Here is a 9536-nt window from a genome sequence, read left to right on the forward strand (position 1 = left end):
GTTAAATAACGCTTTTCGTGCAGCCACAGGACGTCGTGTTACGACTCAAACTGTTTGCAATAGTAATTAAAACTGTGTGCCCGACCGAGACTCGAACTCGGGACCTTTGCCTTTCGCGGGCAAGTGCTCTACCAACTGAGCTACCGAAGCACGACTCACGGCCGGTACTCACAGCTTTACTTCTGCCAGTACCTCGTCTCCTACCTTCCAAACTTTGCAGAAGCTCTCCTGCGAACCTTGCAGAACTAGCACTCCTGAAAGAAAGGATATTGCGGAGACATGGCTTAGCCACAGCCTGGTGGATGTTTCCAGAATGAGATTTTCACTCTGCAGCGGAGTGTGCGCTGATATGAAACTTCCTGGCAGATTAAAACTGTGTGCCCGACCGAGACTCGAACTCGGGACCTTTGCCTTTCGCGGGCAAGTGCTCTACCAACTGAGCTACCGAAGCACGACTCAGGGCCGGTACTCACAGCTTTACTTCTGCCAGTACCTCGTCTCCTACCTTCCAAACTTTACAGAAGCTCTCCTGCGGAAGGTAGGAGACGAGGTACTGGCAGAAGTAGAGCTGTGAGTACCGGCTCTGAGTCGTGCTTCGGTAGCTCAGTTGGTAGAGCAGTTGCCCGCGAAAGGCAAAGGTCCCGAGTTCGAGTCTCGGTCGGGCACACAGTTTTAATCTGCCAGGAAGTTTCATATCAGCGCACACTCCGCTGCAGAGTGAAAATCTCATTCTGTTTGCAATAGGCTACATGATGCGCGAATTCTCTCCCGGCGTTCATCGTGAGGTCCATCTTTGCAACCACGACACCATGCAGCGCGGTACAGATGGCCCCAAAAACATGCCGAATCAATCGCTCAGGATTGGCATCACGTTCTCTTCACCAGTGAGTGTCGCGTATGCCTTGAACCAGACAATCGGCGGAGACGTATTTGGAGGTAACCCGGTCAGGCTGAACGCCTTAGACATACTATACAACTAGTGCTGTTTTGGGGTGGCATTATGTGGGGCCGACGTAAGCCGGTGGTGGTGATGGAAGGCGCCGTAACGCCTATACGATACGTGAATGGCATCCTCCGACCGATAGTGCAACCATACTGGCAGCATATTGGCGAGGCATTCGTCTTCATGGACGTAAATTCGCGCCCCCATCAAGCACATCTTGTGAATGGGTTCCTTCAGGATAAGACATCGCTCGATGGGCTGTTTATGGACGACGTGGCCCACCAACCACTCTGAGGAATCTACGTCGAATCGCCGTTGAGGAGTGGGACAATCTGGACTAACACTGTCTTGATGAACTTGTGAATAGTATGCCCCGACGAATACAGGCATGGATCAATGAAAGGGACATGCTACTGGGTATTAGAGGTACCGATGTGTACAGAAATCTCTGTACACACACCTCTGAAGGTCTCGCTGTCTGGTGGTACAACATGCAACGGGGGGTTTTCATGATCAATAAAAAGGGCGGAAATGATATTTATGTTGATCTATATTCCAATTTTCTGTACAGGTTCCGGAACTCTCCGAACCGAGGCGATGCAAAACATTTTTTGACGTGTGTATAGTGCATTTGCAGTTTTTTCACGGTGATACATAGCACAAAAACACTCTAAAGTATATTATCACGTATTCCTAACTAATGGTCTATTCGTCAGGGTTCTCGCAAGCGATGGCGTGAAATTTATCGCAGAAACAGGCTAAACATAAATACATTGTCGGAAAAATTGCTACACCTGGAACGGCTACGTTGATTTTGACACGACGACAGCATATGCTGCTGGGGGATAGTGAATGTACTGACTATGGTTTGCCGGCCGGAGTGGCCGAGGGTTCTAGGCGCTACAGTCTGGAGCCGGGCGACCGCTACGGTCGCAGGTTCGAATCCTGCCTCGGGCATGGATGTGTGTGATGTCCTTAGGTTAGATAGGTTTAAGTAGTTCTAAGTTCTAGGGGACTGATGACCTCAGCTGTTAAGTCCCATAGTGCTCAGAGCCATTTGAACCATTTTGCTGTTCCAACAGGATAATGATCGCCAACACACTGCCTATGAAATTCAACGGGCTGAGCAAGAAGTGTAGTAAATTGCCTCTCTCGGTTGATCTCCGGGCTTGTCTCCAATCGAGCACGTGTGGGATGTGACAGAGCGAGGTGTGACTCGTGCGACTCGCCAGCCAACAACTCCTACAGAACTACGTGGACAGGTCGAGCAGGCGTTGCAGGACAATATTCGCCATCATACGATCGAATAGAATCCACAGACAGCGCCTGTCAATGCAGCCTGTGGAGGCTACACCACGTACCAATGTTGGCGTTTAAACATGGATCGATACCTGGTACCTCAGAACAGTTTATGCTATTGATCTGTAAAGGTAGTGTAAGATGGCTATTTTTTGATCATGTTATTGGATGTGTCAATATTTGTAAAGGAAAACGATGTATCTGAAGAACTGTGCTCAGAGAAACAATCGTTAGGGAACAGTATCTGTGTCTGCGATGGCAGGACTGTGGAGTCGTAGAATCTTTGACGGTTAGCAGTGGACAGCTGTGGTGGGCAACAGGCGGGGTTCGTTGAGTGTACAGTGTAGTGCATGGACGCACTTTGGAGCTATGTGAGTTGCAGATTTATTACGCGGAGGAATGACGACTCAGAACAATGGTTGCGTGGCATACGGACATAAAAAAGGTTCTGAAATGAAGAACAAGGTATTACTTGATGAGATTAAAAGATTACTTTTTATTGTTGTACACTTATATTTTTGCTGCTCTTCGCCCACGTCACAGTCGACTTTTTCATAATTATTCTGTTGATTGATCTTCTGAGTTAATTTACTGTACCATTGAAGTCATTATATTAAATGAATTTTCGTTTTAGAGTCTTTAATAGTTTTCTTTGATAAGTTATTTCTTAACATTATTTTAAGTACTTAAAGGTTGAGTCAGGTGTTTCGTTGGCAGTCTGTGTCAAGATTGTGAACCCAATTTCCCTGGATCAACTGTAGTCAGCTTTTAGTAGTTTGTTTGTTTTTTTTTTTTTTTTTTTTTTTTTTTTGCTGAGTCTTGCTGTGTTGCTGTTTCTGCCAGTACTTCATTTTGCAGGTGACGTTCCCAATACGTGATTGTTTCGTTTCCTTTGCCCAAAGTAGGTTCTGTCGGCTTCTTCATTTTGCCAGGGCCATACGTCAGTGCATAAATTTTCGCCTGTTTCAGGTTACATTCTTATGCAGGCCGACATTACAGTTTCGCTTTTTTTTTAATACAATTACTTTTTTTCGAACAGTTCGCACTGACCTAATCTACTGAGGTGAAAGTATTGGTTTGCTTATTTTCTTGCGAATAAGATCGGTTTTCACAGACACAAGATTCTTTTTAATTTCATGTATGTGATGTGGCTTTGAGCTCAGTAGCACATTTAGGTTGTCAGTACACATTCTCAGGCTTGTATTTACGATAACGGACACACAAATGAAGTCTACTCACTTGCAGTAGTCATTTCACGTACACTCTATGCACTATTCCAACAATAAATCTTGAGCGAATAGGAAACCTCAAAAAGGGTGTATTAATTTTTTTCCGTCAGTGTATTTCTCGCACCATGCGCCACACACGCACTATATTTCACCGCACTGGCATTTATTCCAGTACAGTGTTGGTGAAAAATATACCTGATCTACGCTTCTAAAAACAGATCAACCAGAAATTAATTTGGAAGCGTACCAAGCGTATAAAAGCATATCTTCTGTGACCGACGCTGAAAACTGGTTGTGCACCAACGCTTGAGTTGTGATAGCAAGCATCCGTCCTATCTTGTAACTCTACGCTCTGCTGTGATGTAGCTCGATTTGAAGCCGTGCGGTGAAATTTTTTATCTGTCATAAAAAGTAAACGCTACTCGGTTGACAAAGAGGTACATTCCCGTGGTATAGCTTTCACAGTGCAGGTCGGACGAGCGTTATTATTTGCGAAAGTCCTATCGTAGCAGGTCGTGTCGGATGGTCACTCAATGAATCGTATATGAGGCAAAATGTACTTTTCTGCACATAAAGTTTCAAAATGTGATACATATAGGATTGATACAGTTGCGAGGTAAACTCTCCCGATTTTGAGCACGTGGCGAAAGCGTTTCCATTTTCCGTCTAGAGGACTTCAACTTCTTGAGAGACCCATGGACCGAATTTTCCATTCACTTCTTGCAAACGCGAGAACAATGTCAGCAGCAGTTTTCCGGATGGAATGATTCAGTATTGCGCAGTGTTTGAGTGTGTAACTATTCACACAAACAACTGCAACAGACGTCACACCTCGATGTGACAACGTAGTTTTATACTTATATAACATTTACATGCTATTTGGTCGGTGTTTACGTCAAAATCTCAATCACAGATTTGCAATCAAGGCTTTGGTCAGCCTTCGAAAGAACTCGGCAGATTTGTTTGCTTTTCCAGTCGATGTTACTTCTTTCTGGGAAACGCATTTCACAACATGACGACGACGCTGTGAACTGAAAGTCCTCTGATTTATACTGCATAGTTGCTGCCGTCGCCCATTACTGAAGAGTTAACGTCGTTACGTGCTCTTCCCTTTCTCTGGCTTCAACGAATCTCCCGAACGTCCATGTATCGACAGCATTTTATTTATCGACTCTGGATCCTGCGTTTTGGATGTTTGCTTCCCGCCTCTTCAATAAGGCCTTTCTAATTAACCTTGAAGTTTCTCCCTTGGTCTGCAGTGTTTTCAAACTCCGGTTAGGACGTCATTTCAACATTGCAGCTGCAGTTACTTTGACATCCAGTGGCACCTGCTCCCCCCCCCCCCCCCCCCACCCACGCCTTACATGTCTTTGATTTTGGTTCGCACGCTCAATCTTCATCTTCTCGTCTTGATTTCAGAGGTGATGACATTGATGCACTTGAGTTTACGATATTGGTACTTTCAACAAAATGTGAAAGACCGTCGCTTTAATTTTCATAGACAACGTTTTCGACTTCTACAAAGTCATTTCCCGGAGCATAATTCACATCTGTTGACACAATTCATTGCTTATTAAACGAGATCTTTCAGAAATCGATGAGATCACAGCTGTTATTGCAAAGGCATTGTTTTGTAATCAATTCGAGAAGACTTGTTCGCCGTCAGTGCATTCTTATTTGTTTTCTTCTCTCATGTTTTCACCGATATTTGCAAATATCCAACATTTTTAACTACACATTCCACTGGCGAACTTGTCGAAGGTGGTTGGCTCTCCGCCATTTCGATAGTTCACATACACACACACGACGACAGTGCTTGTGAAACAGTTTGATCGATGTAGACTCTTTGAACTCATGAATAACGTTGCGTTGGATAGCAGACCGCTGCAGTCGCTCGATCGCCGACCTCGCTCTGCATAAAATGACGAGTACCCAAGCTGCAGCATGAACATACAAAACCGCTAATAAATCGAACATTTTTAACTGTGGACCCTGTATTATACCAATAAAAATGTTTGGTTTTAGACGATCTTTCGATCTATGGTACTGAAAATACGACTTCCCATCGGCTTCGAGATCGATTTTTTCAACAAATAGGAAATGTCTAACAATATTTCGGAACATGACTCTCTCTATTTTCAACATAAAAAGACCGTGAGGAACTTGATCAAAATCGGTGCGTCACATTTCAGACCGTCCCCTTGCGAGCAGTATACGTGACATGGGGTGCGTCAGCCGATGTTGAGAACAGAATAAAGAATTCAGAGCCATTGCTTTTCTGCTTTACCTCGTACATGAGAGGTATTTACAGTGTCAGCTGTCGGGTGATCACTATGAAGGACACAGGAGAACTGCGTAGTCGCGTCAGACAACGTTATCGGTAACTGACAGTTTGAATGAGTCCCAACGTCGGTCTCAACTGGCTGCCTGGTCGAATAATGCAACATCCAGGCTTGTGGGATATTCGGACGTGACAGTGGCCCATGGTGGGCTGCATGGTAACGTGAAGGGAACGATATTCGTCGTCAAGTTTCCTGCCGATGGGAGCTAACCAGTCCAGGCGATGATCCCGTATTGTGTACCAAGCATATCAAAATCGATTGTCATCTATCTCTTCTTGTTATCTGAGAGCATGTAACGGACTCCCTGCTGCATCCTGTGTCATCCCGCACCATTGGTCAGAGACTAACAGCAGTCAGACTTGAGAATTATCGTCCCATCCATTGGCCGCCGTTTACACCACCACACAAACGGCTGCGTTTGGGGTAGTGCCATGATCGGGACCATGAAGAGCCGATGAAAGACCGTCAGCTGTGTCCAGCGATGAATCGTGGTTCTGCACCACCCCGAACGAACATTGTCGGGAATATGGCGGAGACCTGGGAAGAGTTTCCATTCTTCCAATGTTTTGAACAAGCACAATAATGTTTCTCCTGGCGTCATCGTGTGTGGTGCCGTCGGGTATGTCTTCAGGTCAGGCACAATGATACATCACTGACACCCCGCGACCTCATGTGTCACCTCTCATGCGACAGCCTCGTGGTGCCAGGACGAAGCTCGCGCACACGTGACACGTGTCTCTGTGAACTGCCGGCGTGATGTTGAGCTACTCCCGTCACCTGCAACACCCACACATCTGTCTTCGATAGAACAGCTCGGACATGGACTCTCTCCCATTGCCAGTATCCAGAATGTCACGGACCAGTTATAACAGTTACGAGCCAACCTGGTGCAGGAGAGGGTACAAAGGCTTTATTAACATCTTTCCCATCCGAATCAGTGTACCCATGCATCAATGACAGAGCAGATACAATGTAATATTGATTGGGAGGCTCATACTGTCCAGTTCTTTGTAAATGTGACTCGATTCTGGTGTCAATCAAATAACATCACATACTGTCTCAAGCTCTGAAGTTTCATTTTGTTTGGACATCCTATGTCAGGCAGTGTATTATAACTAAATAAAATTAAAATAACAGAAAGGTACTGTTGTTAGTACTGAAGTATTTTACTAGATGGGAGACTGTAGGTATTCCATTTAGTTACATCAGTTTCCTGTGTGAAGCACAAAACCGTTTTACGTATAACTATCATCTCTGGATATTTTAAGATTCGGTAGAGTAAAAATGTTTGTCAAGTCTGAGTACGATTAAACGGTTTTACACTATATTGTCTTACTCTGCATCTTGAAAGTTATTGTTTTTTTTTTTTTTTTGCGCCTAACTGGTCCACTCCAAGCGAAAGTTCTCGTAACCTCAGCTTTTGGGATTACTTTGAAATTACGAAAAGAGAAATCGTCGTGTCGTAGAAAAACTATCGGAGTTCTTTAATGTAATTTGCAAAAAACTGCTGATTCCGTTTTGCAGATAGCTTTGACTCACTAATTGTCTGTCTAACCGACCAAAAATTTCTCCCACAATAGCTACAGCTATTACAGTGGTGGAGGTCACTACTGTAATTATTTGAAAATGAAATAAGACTCGAGATATCTAAATAGTGCACATGACTCCAAATAACACTTTTCTTGGAAATTACATTTTCAACTACAATATACTTAAATGAATCAACAAGAGATAATAAGAACAGCATTCTCAATAGGAATCGCTACAGGAGAAGAAATGAAAGTATTTTACATTGTTTCGTCAGATTTAAACTTTGACAAAAGGAACAATTTGACTACCTTATGACGAATTCTAAGTCATGTCTCTGGTTAACGTACCGTTCTTTGTTCTCGCATTTTAATATCTTCGGCAGCCTATCTAATCAATTACAATTTATTACTCGCGAGAAAGGAAAGACGAATAAAAACAAGAAAAATGATTTAACTCCTGAAAAGAGACGCGACAATATGTGTATGTGAAATCAGTTTTTAAAGTCTGTCACCAACTGTGACCTCTTGTATAATAGCTGATAACTTCCGTTGAACTGCTGTCTTGAAATCGTCCGTAGTGTAGGATCAGTGCGTTTAAACTTTACAACTAAAGAAGAAAATCATAACAGAGGAAAGGGCTGGCCAAACAAGATCATCGGGAAATAAAGCAGACGGAGCATGATATGTTCGTCGCTATAACGCGGACTGCTGTAGACACCTAGACATAGAGAGGTGACAAGATGCACCTGCACAAAGGTAGGCTTCCGCGGCAATTGTCACATTAAAAAAATTTTATTCTGGGTTTGTGACCGCACTGTCAATATGTAAAACTACTGACGTTTCGGTCCCTGTTGCAAGTCACCTCTTTCAGTGTGCTTTTGTAAACAAAAACGTCTGTAGTTCTATATATAGACAATGCGGTGACAATCCCAGGAAAAAATTATGAAACGCAATGCAACTGGAACGATAAAGCAGGGAAAGTAATAAAAGAAAGTTCTATGGGGGTATACGGGCTCGTTGGTATGACTGATAGAGGGAAAGACTCCCTGTGTTCACCTAGTAAAATCAAACACAATGTTCAAGAATCACAAAAGGAGAAGGTATACTTAGAAAACGCCAGGAGGCAGAAGGAGATAATAGCTGTAGTACCTCGTGGTGAGACAGAGGTTCCAAAATCGTATGTTGGATTGTAAGGCGTCACAATTTAGTAACGCTGAAGAGTAGGCTGACGTTAAAAAACGTCAGGAGGAATCAGTGGGATAGGAAGTGGGATAATGGAGCATCAAGGAACGATGATGAGCATTTGAAGTTTGAGGGTATAAATAGTGCGAGCACAGTTGGCAGTTCAGTTAAAGACGAATTGTCATTCCTAGAAAAAGACAAGTGCGCTAAAGATGTAGTAGAAAGTGATCAGGTGAGTCTTTTTCAAAGGCACACGCGTTAAGAGATTTAGGGAAGCCCCAGAGAACTGAAATTTGATGGTCAGACGGGGATTTTAACGCCGCTACTCTACAGATGCCAGTCCAGTGCCTCTATCACGCACCTGTCACTCTTGGATTCATGTCTTCGAGAGAGGGCTCGTTAGCTCAACGAGTGTGTAATGCACTTCTTACAGTATGGACGGAACACAGATGAGACATGGAGCGAAGATGTAGCAAGTTGATTCTAACGGTGACTTATAGGGCAATTCACGGCAGCACGTTGCCTTAATGCAATAACGAGAATGAAGATGAAAGACTTCCCTTCCAGTAATGCTGTACCGTGGCTTGCATAAAATGCTAACAAGGAAGATAAATGTAACAGCTGCCTCAACGCCTATAACGGTTCTGTAAACTAACTTTTAATTTACAAATCTTCATTACGAGCAGTAACTGATTGCAGTTAAATTAATTTTATTATTGTTTGTGTGTATGGCAGCAATTACATACAAAAAAATTAATTCCTTTCAAATGGCTCTGAGCACTATGGGACTTAACTTCTGAGGTCATCAGTCCCCTATAACTTTCCCCTATAACTTAGAACTACTGAAACCTAACTAACCTAAGGACATCACACACATCCGTGCCCGAGGCACGATTCGAACCTGCGACCGTAACGGTCGCGCGGTTCCAGACTGTAGCGCCTACAACCGCTCGGCCACCCCGGCCGGCATTAATTCCTCTAATAGCCTGTAAACTGGCCCGTTCCACGTCAT

At 43.8% G+C, this 9536-nt stretch overlaps 1 non-coding gene across 1 annotated transcript; it reads left to right on the forward strand.

Annotated features, from left to right (window-relative positions):
* The first annotated feature begins 591 nt into the window (after positions 1-591).
* Trnas-cga (transfer RNA serine (anticodon CGA)) lies at positions 592-666 on the forward strand. Its single transcript has one exon. It is a non-coding gene; the product is annotated as a tRNA-Ser (tRNA).
* Positions 667-9536: the final 8870 nt, after the last annotated feature.

This window comes from Schistocerca serialis, chromosome 2 (assembly GCF_023864345.2).
Source record: "Schistocerca serialis cubense isolate TAMUIC-IGC-003099 chromosome 2, iqSchSeri2.2, whole genome shotgun sequence".
Lineage (NCBI taxonomy): Eukaryota > Metazoa > Arthropoda > Insecta > Orthoptera > Acrididae > Schistocerca > Schistocerca serialis.